Source organism: Leptidea sinapis, chromosome 21, assembly GCF_905404315.1.
Source record: "Leptidea sinapis chromosome 21, ilLepSina1.1, whole genome shotgun sequence".
Lineage (NCBI taxonomy): Eukaryota > Metazoa > Arthropoda > Insecta > Lepidoptera > Pieridae > Leptidea > Leptidea sinapis.
The window spans coordinates 7496569-7513625 of NC_066285.1; the positions used below are offsets into that span (position 1 = coordinate 7496569).

Sequence of the window (17057 nt, forward strand, 5' to 3'; positions counted from 1 at the left end):
AGTATCGAAGTATTTAAATCCTGCGCAAACGTGAGTGTATGTAGAGTCCTGTAATCTACTTTCATAACTTCTGTACACCAATAAATAATGGGACTACAAAATAATAATTTATTGACTAGCTGTCCCGACAGACACTGTTCTGTCAATGGAAAAAAAAGATATAAGTATTCGGTAATAATGTAGTTTAAGGATACCGGAAATGTATTATAACGAAGTGAATGATTTTATAATATATAATAATAAAATGATAAGGATTAATATCGTATTTGTGTAAACGGCTTTTAGAATATCGCTTTATAATTGCTAAGTTTTTAAAGTATTAAAATGGATATAGTATGTTATCTGTAAGAGATATATAGAGAGATAGACATATGCCATCACGGACTTTTCTGTAGACCTATATAAGATACACAATTCCACCATACAATATATTGTTATACCTCAAAGGGTTTAGACAGCGTTTTCGTTAAAAGCTTCCAGATGGCTTATTTTTTGCCGAAAGCTCGATCAAATATCGTTAATGTATACAAAAACTAAACAATTATATACGTAAACCTTCCTCGAGAACCACCCTATCTATTTGTGAAAACAGCACGAAAATCGGTGCAGTAGTTTTTGACTTTATCACGAACAGACAGACAGGTGGGGCCGGTAAAATTCACTGCAATCCCGTTTTTCAATGTTTTATTATAATTATTACAATTGACGAGAAAAAGATGTAAATAATTAGTAGTATGTAATAAATATTGTACATTAAGTAATTTATGTAATTTGCAGTGAGTGAAAAAAACAGGAAATAAAGTATTATTATTATGATAATATGAAGTGAAAAGATAGAGTAGTATAGAGTAATAGATAGATGTAAAAAAAAGGCATAAAAAGGCATTTATTTCTCAAAATTGATTCTTTTAGAATTCTTTTTGATGTCATTTCTAATATACTAGATACTACTACTGCTTCGGAAACAAATGGCACTCAGAAAGAGGAGAAGCGGCGCAAGAAACTCTCCCACCATTCTTTTTTTTACGCTAATTTCAATAAAAATATACAATATTGCACAATTATTTATATCACTATAAAATAATCATAATCTAGTCCTAGGCTGTCCGATCACTTAGATATTCAGCTGTGCAGTAATAGGATTTACGACAGAGCCATTTTTTTTAATAAAACATTTAAATTTATTTATAGATCATGCCTGAACAGTGGCTGGGACTTTATAATAAAAGTGTATACATTTACCCTTAAAGCTATTATGTATCTTATGAAGCCTACTAGAATTAGTTACAAGCAATCCCCTATTTCTAGTGTTATAATAATGAACATCACTATTAAGAGCAAAAAGGTGACGATTTTTGTGAACTTTTATTAAATTTTCATAAATGTACTGACAATGAACAGTCATAATATTTATTTCTTTAAATTTTTCTCAGAGAGACTGTCTATAACCAAGCTGATATATAGCACGAACAGCTCTCTTTTGCAGAGCAACAGTTTATCAATGTCAGATAATAACAATAAATAATGTAGTTTATGAAAACCAAAAATTCTGAGTGGCATTGTAATTGTGCTCGTCACCTTTAGACATAGATGTTAGCTCACATTAAGGCGCGGACTGACAAGGATTGTTAACACTACAATATTTGTGTTTATCATGTGGATAAGCTGCAAATGGGCATTTATTTTACTGGTTTTCTTTTGTTGTTGTTCAAAATATACATATTAAATTGAATAATTATTCGGTTTTAATTTTAGAAAAATTCTTAGAAAAAAATAAGAGATTTTAAACTCAAAAGTTTATTTTTGGGAAGGAACTTCTAAATTTTTCATTGGATATTTCAATTTATATATAAATATTCTATTTTGTTCAAATTTTTCATTATGTCTTTCTTTTTGTGTTAATGTGTTAATGTATTTTTTGAGTCGGAATAATTTCAATACGTTATGTTGTAATCGACTCTATAAGAAACCATTGTGGATACTGAGGTAAGACATAGTTTTATTCAATCAATTCATTCGTTAAGCTATAAACATATGGTCGGATTTGGCACGGGCGAACCATCGGATTCGGTCTGGTACCGGACCATATTCGATGCTATGTCACATTGTCCATTTGACAAAATTATTAGTATTACCGTCCGGACCGTACCGAGTACGACGCTGGGTCAATTGGTGCGAGGCACCCACCAGACCGTCCGATGGTCCTGCCGTATCCAGCTAAATCCAACCATGTGTTCAGGCTATTAGGGTGCCTTTGAACTGAAACACAAAAGGTGCATGCACAATATTGCATCATCATCATCCGGAAGACGTCCACTGCTGGAGAAAGGCCTCCCCCAAATATTTCCACGACGATCGGTCCTGCGCTCATCCAACGTATTCCTGCGATCAGCAGAAGGAGCAGATCGTCGGTCCATCTTATAAGGGGCCCAATATTGCTTATAATATTGCTAAGCTGCAGAAAAAGGCACCGGAGTTGATAATCTAGTCGATATCCAGCTCTAAGAAACCTCTCGTACATTCTATGTTATAACATAGAATGTACGAGAGGTTTCTTAGATTTTTTATGAAAGAATAACGGCACATTCCTATATTATTGAACCCTTTACCTACCCTAGTAATGGAAGAAACCAAATAAAAACGAATGTCGCAAACGTGAGAAAATTTTAGGAACCAACTTCACCATGTTACTTATGTGTTACAGTGATGCGCGCGCATCTTAAAATTTCATTATCATAATTTTTTCATAACATGTCTAAAGAAGTATAACTTCAAAAACGCCACACATCCAGATGGTGAGGATGATATCCTAATTTGTGGCGTGTCATGCGAAGGTGGAATTTGCCAGCAGAAATCAGGTGAAACAGCTCTTCGGAACATTCCCCGTGATAAACGCGGTAGAAGACACACTAAGAAACGACGTCTTTACGCAACGCCAAGTGATCTAGCCGTTCACAGAGCACTGGACCCTCAACTATTCGAGCAGCTCTGCGTTGCACGCAGTCAAATTCGGTTCGAGCTGATAGTGGGGTGCACCATGGGATGACAGCAATACTCCATATGTGGCCGGACCTACACTTTGTATAGCGCTAGAATGTGGGCCAGCTTGAAGTATTGCCGTGCTCTATTTATGACGCGCAGCTTATTCGAAACCAATTTGGCATAACCTTCCAGATGACCGCGGAATCGGCAATTGGCCGAGACGAGAGAATTGCTGTACAAGACCGGTGATACGACAATTGTTTTTTTTTTTTGTTCTAAACGCGCAATTTTCAGTCTCCTGTGGGTTTGATTGGACAAGGTTTAACGTTAAAGAAAGGTATACATTATACTTTTTTATAAGCCATTATAAATTAGGTATTATTTATATTTTTTGCCTAAAGACAAATTAATAAAAAATTTATAACTGAAAACGTTTGATAGTTTTTTTTTTATGTAATTTATTTCTCTCCTGTATTTGTCTATTATTTTCACACCTCTTGCGCAGCAGTGTACATAAATACATTTCTTCGAACCTGTTAATTATAAGGCATCGATTTCACACGCTCCCATTGTTAATTTCATAAGCTATTGCAACTAGTAAATCGGTTACCGAAAACAGTGTACATATTTCGCTACACTTACAATCCTTAACCTTAATAAACGTATTGTGTAGGGTGTTAGATCGACTGTGGTATCTTTCCGATTGAAGCCCGTATAGCGATCGCTCGTGCTTTTCGCTCGAGTCTCGAGTTGCGCTCACGCACTTCTTCCAACAACCAGTGTTAGTACGACGTTAGCCGCGATTAAACTTTACAACCGACAAAGCCGTGAACTGTGAACAAATATTGTGATATATGTGATTGTGCTTATAAATACTTGAAGGTAAGTTTGTTATTATAAGATTCGCGGTCAACTCTCTCTTGTTAAGAAAGCGCGTATTTTCTCGCCGTGTGTAAACGAGTTTCTCGTTCATATATAAGATCTCAACGCGTTTTAACTCTATTTACTAAAGAATAATTTTACAATAAATGTTCCTTACTTGTGCAGACATATAACAATATTTATTGAATATTTAATAATTACATTTGAATATAATATTCAATAATATAAAAAAAAAACGTATGAAACTGATGGGATTAATAATAATTAACAACAATTGGAATTCCCGTAAAGAAAATTCTAAAAATTATTTTATAGAGTCTTTATTGTATTTTTCCATCTTATTTTTTCATTATAAAAATATTATAGTGAATGCTTATTTTCAATTAATTATGATTAATAATATAAATAAGTAAGATTTAATAAAGCTAGAAAATATTATCTCAGATTATAATTTTCAGTGTAATAAATATTATTAATCTGTTTTGGCCACATAAATAATAGCATTACCAATTCTGATTAATTAATTTATTTTATTGAATTATAATGAATCTTTTTTGCAGTAAATTATAATAACTCTTGATTTGCAATAACAATTTTTATCTGCAATCGTCAAACAGAAATCGATAACAAAGTGTAGAAACTTTGTAAATTAGCATTGCAATTTGCGTCCGATGGTTTTTCGTTAAAATTTTCGCAATGATTCGGTTCACAGACGTTGTTAGCACGAATATTTAAAGCAGTTTCATAAAAATCTGAATTAACCACTATCTCCGCGAAGAAAATTCATTATAACAATAATAAAATTATTATAATTATTCAGTTTTAGCAGGTATTAGAAAAAAAATTTCAAAAAAATATAGTCATTTTTAAATATGTAAAAAAAACTTATAATCTACTTATTATAGCTGTTTACAACAATGCTTTATAAATTAGTCTCAGAAATTTATACCTATAACCCTATCGTGTTGGGGGATAAAACTTTATTACGCCCATAACTAAACATAATATGATTTTTGGAAGAAAATCCAAGAAACTGGGATTTCCTGGCGGGTAGGTCTTAGATTTACGTTAAATTATCTACGTGATTATAAAAATATAATAACGACAAACATAGTAAAATCAAAACGCAAAGTATTTTTTTACCACTTGGTAAATATAAGGTCGAACCGATTCGATAATTCCGAAGCTGTATTGTATATTATTTAAAAGCGAGTATGGTACTTCTTTTTTTAAAGCCAATAACAGATGAATATTTGAGAATAAAATACAATAAAAAAGCCATTTACTCTACTACCTACACTAATTAATAAATTTTATAGTAAGTAGCAAGTAATATTAATAAGTAAAAAATATGTCAGGGTGCAGTAAAAGTGATATAGTATATCTAACGAAATAAAAATTTAATTAGAGTAAAAGTAATTTAATTTAAATTGCATTAAAATAGAAAATTTAATAAAATTATAATTACATAAAAAATATTTATTAAATTAAATTATTCCTATTATGTAGCAGTACTCGCCTCCTTGACGTAGGCCTCCCAATTTGTTTTCAACCTTTTTTTATCCTTCGCCCTAGTCATCCAGTGCGATCCCATTTGGGAATACTTTATCAATATTTCTATAAATTTAATATTTAATCACAATTATCTACTCTACATTTTCGCATTGTTTCGTAATTGCGACTGAAATTTTATCTAAATGGTTACTTAAATAGTTTTCGATCATCAGATATAGAAAGCCCATAATTTAGAAAAGTTGTAACGTTCAAAATAATAGCTCCAACATGTGCAAATGCTTGTTTATAGTTTAATAATTAGTACGTTTTCTCTGCGCATTCTCACGACGGACATAATACAAGTAGCTAAAATATGACCTACTTAATTTAGTCACTGTTACTCTCGCTACTGTTTACAGTACATATTTTGTTTATATTAATTATTTTACTTTATTTTTGGATGAGTTTTATTTTCTTTTTAAACTCAAAACTTCTTTAGAATCGTTGTTATATTTAATATTAGATGAAACGAAGAAGCGCGACAGTAAAAAGAGACAGACACATAAAATTCATAAGATTTAAAAATGAGATAGTAAGCATTATAGAGTGTTTTGGTACTGGCGATCATAGTTGAAGCAGAGATTGTCATATGTATTACGGGAGTAATCCTTAATAAATTCCGACGTCATACGCACGACGGTCTACTACATAGATACCAGGAGAACATAAATATGGTAGCGGTGATCGTTATGTCTTTCATAGAGGTTCAAATCATGTGTGATCCTAGCAACATGCACCAGGACTTATGCAATTTATATGCTCATGCACAATGCAGGTTTCAACTTCTGACAAGTATACTTTATACGTACGCATTTTTTTTATTAAATACATAATAGAAATATTAGTTTAATGTATGTGTAAATTTAATGTTAAAATTATGACTATTTTTTGGGCTTCAATAAGACATATTATTTTTATTATAAGCTACTTAAAATCATAGTTAATATGTAGTAGAAAACAAAAATCAACAGTTTTCAAAAATTATGCACTATCGTTATAGTAAAATATAAGCAATTCCAAGATTTCTTTTTAATTTATAATTAATAAATAATTTATTACAAAACATCGAATAAAATAAACACTTGTACAAATTAATAAAAAAGCAAGTTTTTCATAAGTCAAATAGCTATCCCGTTTAGCACAAGTCATAAAAACAACATTGCTAACAATAAATATTTAAAATATTTTTAATTTCTTATTGATAAGATAGACCTCTTAACTTAGTTCACTTGACTAATCTTGAAACTTGAAACCACATTTAATGTATTGCCCCAATTTGATGGCATTAAATTCGATTTGTCGATTAAATTAGCATAGATTATAACGTTCGACTTCTGATTTCATTTGTATGATAAGTCGGTGTTATTTGCAATTTAACTGGAGCATATCTGACAACATTGACTTCACCATTAAGAAAATTATCGATAAATAGTTAGTTGCACTTTGGGGCTGACAAATACTTAAATGATTTTCAGGTATCCTATGGTAAGACTTATTCAACTAATTTATTTATTTTTAAACGCCTATTACTTGAATTATATAATATTACCACGGACGAGTAAAAAAATATGGACTCCGCGCCGTGATATTAGCAAGTGAAGCACCTTTATCCTGGTGTGTGTGCGGTTTCGGGCATACTAGTAACACAATTTTTTCTCCCTTAAATAATCATTTATGGCCTAACAAATACTTTAATAGTATTGTTTTTATACAATTCACAGCGCACGACGACATTTTTAAAATATTTTATTGTGACACAATCTGATCTGTCACTGACGATGACAAATCTCATAATGGCGGACGATCGGCTTGTATTAGTGTGTGTGCGTGGGGCTATGTATTTACTCGTTTAACGGCTTGTTTTGTTGCTTCACTGTTATGTAAGGTGATACGGAGTCCTTCGTTTTAAGTCGTCCGTGAATATTACTTGTATTATTTTATTTTACTTATACTGGTCGTTAATTATTTGACTAAGAAAACCGTGACGAATTAACTGAAATTTATTTTGTATGTTCTTTACAAGAATGTTGATGTTGTATGAAAAGGAAGAAAAATATATTAATTGCTTGTAGATATATAAAGCTCATTAAAAACGGGATTCTACCCCTATAGGCCTATGGTTAGTAACCCTGACTACTGAGCTAGAGGTCTCGGTTAACTGTATATAGAAAATATTTTACTGTTCTCTGCTGAATATTATTATTCACACATACCTACGAGTTTATTATAAAACCCACCGCAATTGCTATTTTAATAGAACCCTTTATTCAAACCATTTAATTGAATTTGTTTACTTTTTTTTATCGTTTTTTTTTATGGAAAATAAAGAAAAACTGTCCGACGCTTTTCTAGTTGTATATGATGATATTGAAAAAAAAAGGGATAACATTTTACACTTACATGCACATCTACAAAACATGCATTTTGTTTTTATGACAAAAAGGGACGAGAAGAGCTGGACATTCAGCTGATGGTAATTAATAAGCCTTGAACATTAGAATGCAGTGCCATTCAATATTCTTGAATCATCCAAAAATTCTGAGTGGCACTACAACTGCGCTCGTCACCTTAAGACATAAGATGTTAAGTCTAATTTGCCCAGTAATTTTACTAGCTACGGCGCTCTTCAGAACGAAACACAGTAATGCCTACACATTACTGATCCACGGCATTAATAGGCGCCATTTTGGTACCTATAATCGAGCCTAAATAGCCTTATCTCTCTATAAAACAATTTATTACCAAAACAAATAATTGTTTATTTATTTTATAAAATAGTTCTAAAGCAATCCAAAATTGATCTATTAACCAAAATGGTCTCGCAAATTCATTTAATTACTCTTATAAATTATTCATAGACTATTAAGCGTAACGGCCAACAATGATGGTAAAAAATATTTACTATTCTGCATATATTTGTTAATTCCGTCAAAATATATTGTAGAAACTATTAAGTAAGTAGCAATTAATGGTTTTAATGTTTTCAATTCAAGGTTCATAGTTTTGCAACATTGCATTAGATTTGTTTAATCCAAGTAATGATGTAATAACATAGCAAGGTGGTTTTTGTTAAAGTTTCTTAGTAAATTTCCTTATTTTTTATAACTTCAAGAAAGATAAACGTACAAAACACTTGCGTACAGAGGTTGTTCTGGACATAATAAACAAAATAAACAACAGAACTGTCAAATTAGAACGTAGTAGACAAAAAGTAGTAAAAAAAAATAATAAATGTTCATTGCAGAAATGAAGTAAATTTTAATGATCTTATTAACTGATTCTATAAAACAACTATTAAATTAATAACCATTGTACAACTACCACACAAGTATAATAGACTGGCGGCTTTTCATTTATTTTAATTGCAATATTAAGGCTGTTTTTTTAATCAAATTAAATTCGGAACAGTCTCGATACAAAAGAAAATATTCTCAAATTCTTCCAAAATCATTAACAATTGAATAATTGCTATTTTTATCATTTTTTCTGATGATGTAAGCCATGCTTCTATAGCAATTCTTCTTCATCTTCATGGGAGCTGCATGTTATGAGAAATAGTCCCAATAGTAGTCGTAGAACTTAAAGATGCACTGACTCATGACTATGAATCACATTACTATTATAAATCTTTTAAAATACCTACACATCAGATCAATGCAATCCTTACTTGATGATAAGCAGATGTAAGGGTAAGGAAAGAAAGGTATAGAAGCTAATACTTTTACAATAAAAAAATATGTTCCATTACTTTTATCAATGCAAAAAGCAGCAAAAATTTAGCTTTAGTGTTAATTCCACCAATATTTGTCTTTAAACAATTCGACACGTGGAATCAAAATCTGGAACGAGACATATTGGCGAGACAACACGTCCTGAGGATGCCTCGTGTAGAAGCGAAACACGTGTCGAATTGTTTAAAGACAAATATTGGCGGAATTAACACTAAAGAAAATTCAAATCATTTGTATAATTATGGATTTCCGCAAAGTAACGCCTACTTCAATAAAATTTTCTTAAATAGCAAACCTAACCTACATACATAAGTAGTGTTAACATAATTATTTGAAATAAATCGCAATATTTTATATTTTCTCTTACAATATTTCTTTGAAAGTTACCTTGCAATAATGCTTATTTTTGCGTCCGCCAGTAATATAATCTTGAATTGTACATAAATCGTAACAAAAGACTATCAACAATATGAAAGTTTATGGACGGAAAGAAAAGACAGTGATCGTGAATAAAACATTAAAATTGTTATTAGCGCATTACATAAGCATGCATTGATACAGGTTGCAATGAAAAATTTCACATTACATAAGATATTAAGTGCCAGTGACATTGAATACACATTTATTACAAACGAGGACACAATTTCATTAAAGAATATGTAAGATATTCTATATAGATAGATATTGTTTATACAATGGTAACTATTGAAGTATAAGAGGAAAGAAGTGTGTGACTATGTGCTAGCACAATTTTTACTATGAAAATATGGGACGAGACGAACAGGACGTTCAGCTGGTGGTAATTGATGCGCCCTGCCCATTATAATGCAGTGCCGTTCCAGATTCTTGAAAAGCCCAAAAATTCCTAGCGGCACTACAATTGCGCTCGTCACCTTGAGACATAAGATGTTAAGTCTCACTTGCCCAGTAATTTCACTAGCTACGGCGCCCTTCAGACCGAAACAAGTTTATACATTACTGCTTCACGGCAAAGAAAGGCGCTGTTGTGGTACCTAAAATCTAGCTGGTATCCTGTACAAAGGAGCCTCCCACTGGTAAAATCTCCTAAACTAAACCCTCCCACTTCTAGCAGTGAAACTAATTGTACATGTGGTTTAAGCCAAGGGCTGTACTACTTCTTCTTCTTTGCGAGCCTCTCCAATACTGGAGGTCAGCAGTCAGCTTTTAAAACTTCTCCTTGTCCATGGCTATGTCATGATGCCAGTCCATTCCCTTATATTTCTGAGCCAAGTCTTCTTTCTCCTTCCAATACCTCATTTTTCAGCAATTTTCCCCATCAAAATCGTTGCGCAGTATATGACTGAGGTACGAGATTAGACACCTTAGCCGTCCAACTGTCTGTTAATAAAATCATAACTCTATATAAAAAGCGACAATACTTTTAGTGTTAATATTGAGGGTATTTGTAAATTATTTAGTTTGTAATGTTGTTCATATAAATTCTTAGCACCTATTAAATGTTTGCATTCTTGTTTTGTTTTGTTTTTTTCTGTATAATTAATATTTGCATGTAGTCTTAAGTTGTTTCCTTATTCTTTTAAAATGAATTAATATTAATAATATTATATGTATTCCGACAATATTTTGTACACGGTAAAACTCGAATGAGTTTATGTATGTAAAATTATTTTGTAATCGAAAATATGTAATTTGTTAATAAGAAATAAATAAACTTATGCGGAACATTCTACGAACTGTTGTACTACGTGAGTAAATTGATATAATATCGTATTTTCATGGAAGGAAATTTGTAACTATATATTCTCAAAATAATAAAGAGTCTTGAGTACCAAATAACTAAATAATAGAGAGTTAAACAGCAAAATTAAACTCAAATTAACTATTTTTCTAGATCAAGCTTATACTTTTAAGTATCAGACAAGAAAGGTTATTTATTGTAAAGAAACGTATTATATTATACATATATTAAGTACTAAGTTGATACTAATTTTACATTCAGAAATTTCACTACGCAGTCTTATTAATGTATAGAATTGCGCTGAATGACGATTTAGTTGCTTCTTATACGGAATTTATCTCAAAGCAACCTTTACGGAGCTAAATGCTTTTCATCTAAATAATGTTTGAAAAGAAAATAATCTAACTTGACATGATAAGATTACCAGCCAGGGAGGCTCACTGGCTAGATTATGGATACCACAACGGCGCCTTTTTTTGCCGTGCAGCAGTCATGTGTAAACTTTATTGTGTATCGGTCTGAAATGCGCTGTAGCTAGTGAAATTACTGGGCAAATAAGACTTAACATCTTATGTCTCAAGGAGACAAGCGCAATTGTACACAAGTGCCACTCAGATATTTTTGGGGTTTTTGAAGAATCCTGAGTGGCACTGCATTGTAATGGGCAGGACGTATATAGGGGCGTAGTAGGGCGTACCATCAGCTGAACGTCCTGCTCGTCTCGTCGCTTATTTTCATTAAAAATATATATTTTCAAATAACAATCAGAACTCCAGCGCCAAATAAATCAGATAAGGCTTCAGTTCATTATAAAGATAAGATTACTAAAAATAAAACAAATGAATGAAACGAACATGTATTTTTATCTCCGCACAAACATAACGGTCCGTCCCTACAAGACAAATGATACGAAAAAGTTAAATTAGCTAAGAGTTCGATGAACTGAAAAGGGTTTGGGCATTTATCTTGATTAAATGTTTGCACGCAACAAAATAAATAAGTTACGTCCCACGCATCTGAATAAAATACGAGACTACACCTCCTTATCAAATACAAGAAACAACGGAAAGCCGAGACATAAATAAAAAGGCTTATAAGGATTTAGAATCGACACAGGAGAGTGCAGAGGGACGTTATTTTTATTTATATTAAAAAAGAAGATTTGTATTAAATGCTTATCCAATCTCTGTAAGCCTAATTTTACCGATCGCTGAAAAAACACTTCTAACTTACATTCCTAAAATCCTTTACATAAGAGATACTTTAAGTAATTTCTAATATTTGGGTCTGAAATATTATAGTATTTAATTTCAAAATAGATTATACATGATTTGATAAATCTAGTACAAGACATTTAACATATGCTCTCAGATGATTTGAGTAGTTTGATATGGAAAAGTAGGAAAAGCGAGCATGCAGTTCCCCCCTATTCAGAAAATTTGTGTCCTGTATTCCATACTCTCCTGCGATTCCACAGGGATTGTCGGCAGGCCTTTAAGATGAGTATGCGCGCTTAATTTGAAGGTAGGGAGGATGTTTATTACCACGGTTGCACTTGATTTTTTTTTATAAAAAACTGCCGAACAATTTTTAAACTTACGGAGAATAAGCCAATAATATGCAAAATGATTTCAAATAGACATTTTGATTAAAATTGGTTTCTTCGAACGTATAACGTTTCCGAACTTTATTTGCAAGGCCGCTTGACATTTGGAAATCATCAGGACCCAGAACTATCATTGTATTGCTAGTGTTGTCAGCGATATTAAGTCAAAATGTTGGATATTCTTGATTTATTCGTCAAAGTAGGTTAAGTCATTGTCAAAATTGTTATCCGCGTTCATATGATTTTCTCGCGGCCTCTACACATTCGTTGGACAATAATCGTTATATTCGCAGAGAGTTTGTGAAAGTAGACATACGAGTAAGCTATTCCGGACACGTAAAGCGACCGCGTCTATAGATGGTGAGCAGGCGACATAAGTAGCGGTATTGTGACGTAAGGCGTTGTATCATTCAAGTCATTGCGTTACACACAACAACATCTTCTCATTACCTAGACTGCAGGATCAAGGAATATTTGAATAGTGTGATGTCATGATAAGTGTGATAAGTATTTCCTTGCTTCAACAGAAACAAAGAAATAATAATATAATCAATTTTCTTATAATCTAATATATAAAATTCTCGTGTCACGGTGTTAAACTTTGAACTCTTCCGAAACGGCTTGACCGATTCTCATGAAATTTTGAGTGCATATTGGGTAGGTCTGAGAATCGGACAACATCTATTTTTCATCCCCCTAAATATTAAGGGTAGTCCACACGAACTTTTTTTTAAATTTGTTTGATTATGAGTCAGCAATAAAAAATACATACAATTTCAAATTTTCACCCATCTACGATCAACAGTTACTTTTGTATCACGATTTTAATATCGGCAATACAAAGTTTGCTCGGTCAGCTAGTATCTTAATAAAGTAAGCATTGGTATTCTCACTAGCTAGACTGCAGGATCAAGGAATATTTGTATTAGACCGATATCATGATTATAATTGGAATTTCTGTACTGAAGTAGAATTAAAAATACAATAATTATCTTATAATATTAATAAAATAAGCAGGTTTTATTAAGTACTACTAGGTTTGACACTTTTGAGGTTTATTAAGGTTGTGTAATGCTTAATGATTTCCACCTTCGCACGACACGCCACAAGTTAGGATATCATCCCCACCATCTGGATATGTGGCGGTCGTCCACAGTGCAGTTTTCAAGGAGCTTTCTTCCTCGTACTACAAAGCTGTGGAATGAGCTTCCTTGTGCGGTGTTTCCGGGACGATACGACATGGGTACCTTCAAAAAAAAACGCGTACACCTTCCTTAAAGGCCGGCAATACTCCTGTGATTCCTCTGGTGTTGCAAGAAAATGTGGGCAGCGGTGAACACTTAACACCAGATGACCCGTACGCTCGTTTGTCCTCCTATTCCATAAAAAAAAAATCTGCAACAACCCTTCCTTATATTTCCTGGTCTAGTGCACCCCAATATTAGCTCGAACCATTTGACCGTCGTACAACGAGCAGCTCTGTGCTCGAACTGTCTCGGGCCTAGCGTTCTGTGAACGACTTGATCAACTGGCATTGCGGAGAGACGTCGCTTCGTTGTGTGCTTTCTATCGCATAATTACGGGGAGTGTTCTGAAGTGCTGTTTCACCTGATTCCTGCTGCTTATTTCCACCTTCGCACGACACGCCACAAACAAGGATACACCCCCACCATCCGGATGTGTGACGTTCCTCCACAGTGCGGTTTTCGAGGGGCGTTTTTACACATACCACAAAGCTGTGGAATGAGCTTCTCTGTGCGGTGTTTCCGGGACGATACATCATGGTATGATACCTTTTAAAAAAAAATACCCACACCTTCCTTAAAGGCCAGCAACGCTCCGATGATTCCTCTGGTATTTCAAGAGAATGTGTGCGGCCGTGATCACTTAACACCAGAAGACCCGTACGCTCGTTTGCCCACTTTATCCATAAAGTTCTTGATGGACCCCATGTCTTATAGTCCTGATCATATTGCGCAAGTTTAAGGCGTGTAAAGGCTTGCAGTTATCTTCTTTAAGGAATGCTCCACATAATCCTGACATAACTACTAAGGGCATTTACCAGAGGGAGGCTCCTTTATACAGGATGCCATTTAGATAATCTAAACCGGGTACCACAACGGCACCTTTTTCTGCCGTGAAGCATTAATGTGTAAACATTACTGTGTTTCTATGAAATTACTGGGCAAATGAAACAACATCCTTCATCTCAAAGTGACGAGCGCAATTGTAGTGCCGCTCATAGTTTTTCGGTTTTACAAGAATCCCGAGCGGCACTACATTCTAACGGGCAAGTCGTATCGATTACCATCAGCTAAACTTCCTGCTCGTCTCGTCCCTTAGTGCCAAAAAAACAACACATGAACCATGAAATGACCCTTTAATTGTCCTTGTATTTTTTTTTATAAACAATAATATTATTGCATCGTATAAATGAACAAGAATATTATAGCGGTCAGTGTAAATTCGCTATAACATTTACAATTAATGCAACTTTAACACGCGGTAAATTAAATCAACACTTCGATTATTGGATGCAATTATTACAAAGCAAACAAAGAATTTTAACTGAATCGTGCTGATGAAAATCGTGTTCTTTTAATTTCATTTGCGTATCTTTTACTCTTTGTCGCTACATCTATTTGCATAATGAATTCAGTAGTTAGCTGTTTCTTTATTTGAATTTATAAATTTATTATCCAATTTAATAAAATTACCATCAAAGCAATTGAACATTTTATGGGCATGACTAAAGCCAACCTTGGGACTTCGGTAATTCATTCATAAAGGATATTACACTGTTGTTTACAAATTGTCGCTGACGTTGAAGATGGTTTATAGTAATGTCCCCTATAACGAAGTATTCTTATAACGCATTTTGGTATAACTCGATTTCATATCCCCGTATAATACGGGCTTTCTGCCATATAACGCGGGGATTTCGCACATACATATTTCTGTACTCCGAAATTTATAATGATTTGTACAGTTCCTAATTAGAGTCGCGTATCTTTGCACGTGTGTCAATTGTGATATGGCAAACTTTAATTATCTAAATTTGTATATTAAAAACCTTTATAAATTAGTAAAAAATAGGCAAACAATTGTAAATATTTATTACAAATAGTGATTAATTATTATTATTATTACGAATTATGAGGTCGTTAAAACGAGTTATAGGAAAACACTCCTATAAAGCGTTACCCAATAACATGTCTACCGCGTTATAGGGAACATTTACCTGTATAAAAATTTATACGTGTAGAAATCTCACAATAATCGCAGGGAATCGCAATTAGTGTCTAAGTCTTACGCATAACTTTCGCTTACTACTCAAGATTCATGCCAAGACCTATAATTACTGACATTTAATAATGCTTTTAATAAGTAGTTTTTTAAAATGTGTGACTCAGCATGTATGTTATCATATCGTTGATAATTAATTAATAATGTTAGTAACGGTGACATCAGATCCGGCGAGTAAATTTTATTTAAAAGGCTCAAAACGAATTTTACTGCCAATATGAAAGACTATGAGCTTTTTAAAAAAAAGTGTGTGTGTGTTCTTGTGTATGTACGCAAGAAGTTATACTTCTTTGGCCTAACGAAGTAAAAAGCATTAAAATGATTTATTCCTCGTGCTATTCTACGTTTTTAGAATGAACAATATTGTAAAAATCTTCCAAAGATGGCTTTGACAATGAATTATTAAATAATGAATACGGCTATATGGGCTTGAACACTGCCTGTCCTAATAATGGACGAAGAAAACAAAAAAATAACGATTGACGTAAAAATCAGAAAATTTTAGGAACCAACTTCAACCTGTTACAGTGTCACCAACTTATCTGTGAACTGATGGATGTCGCCATCGTCGTTTCAGTATTGCTAATTAATTCCAATGTGCACAAAAGTCGAGACATATTTAACGCTTAAAATTCAGAAGTATAGCAATGAGACACACGGAATACTCAAAAGTAGTAGACACTGACAGTCGAATGAGATTTCAATATCACGACCGTAGTTCCTATTTTTGCCACTTCACAGATAAGTTGGTATTACATTTGTATAACAGTGATGCGTGCGCATCTTAAAATTTCACTCCCATGATTTTATCATAACGCGCCTAATGCAGTATAACTTCCAAAATCTGTTAGCAAACTATTTCAGATTGAGTATAAATCGACAATTAGTAACTTGGAAACAAAATCTAGTTGCATTGCAAAATTCCAAACTTAAATGCCAATAGTCGGCGAATTCTCGCACAGAGACATAACAGTGACTGTCGGAAGTTTGAAGACGTTATGGAATTTGCGAGGAACATCCGATCTCAAAAGTCATTGTACCCGCAGGAGTTCACTGCACCGATGTACACTTGCGAGTTGAATACCAATCCTTCTTACAATACCTTCGAATGTTTTGATCGGAATTCGATCAAAGTGTTCTTGAATAATTTATTTCATATGTCTGGATATTTTTCCACATGTAACTTTACTTGAACCATCGTACAGAGCAGGAACCATTGAGAAAAATACTTAAGATCATTCCATAGATTTGGTACTTTTATAATAAGCGAAATATA

At 33.1% G+C, this 17057-nt stretch overlaps 1 protein-coding gene across 3 annotated transcripts in view; it reads left to right on the forward strand.

Moving 5' to 3' along the window:
- Positions 1–3689: 3689 nt before the first annotated feature.
- Positions 3690–17057, forward strand: part of LOC126970443 (uncharacterized) — a 182366-nt gene continuing 168998 nt past the window's right edge. For all 3 annotated transcript variants that reach the window (XM_050816328.1, XM_050816330.1, XM_050816329.1), the window contains exon 1: positions 3690–3864. The gene's annotated coding sequence lies outside the window, so the exon portion shown is untranslated. The remainder of the gene's footprint in view (positions 3865–17057) is intronic.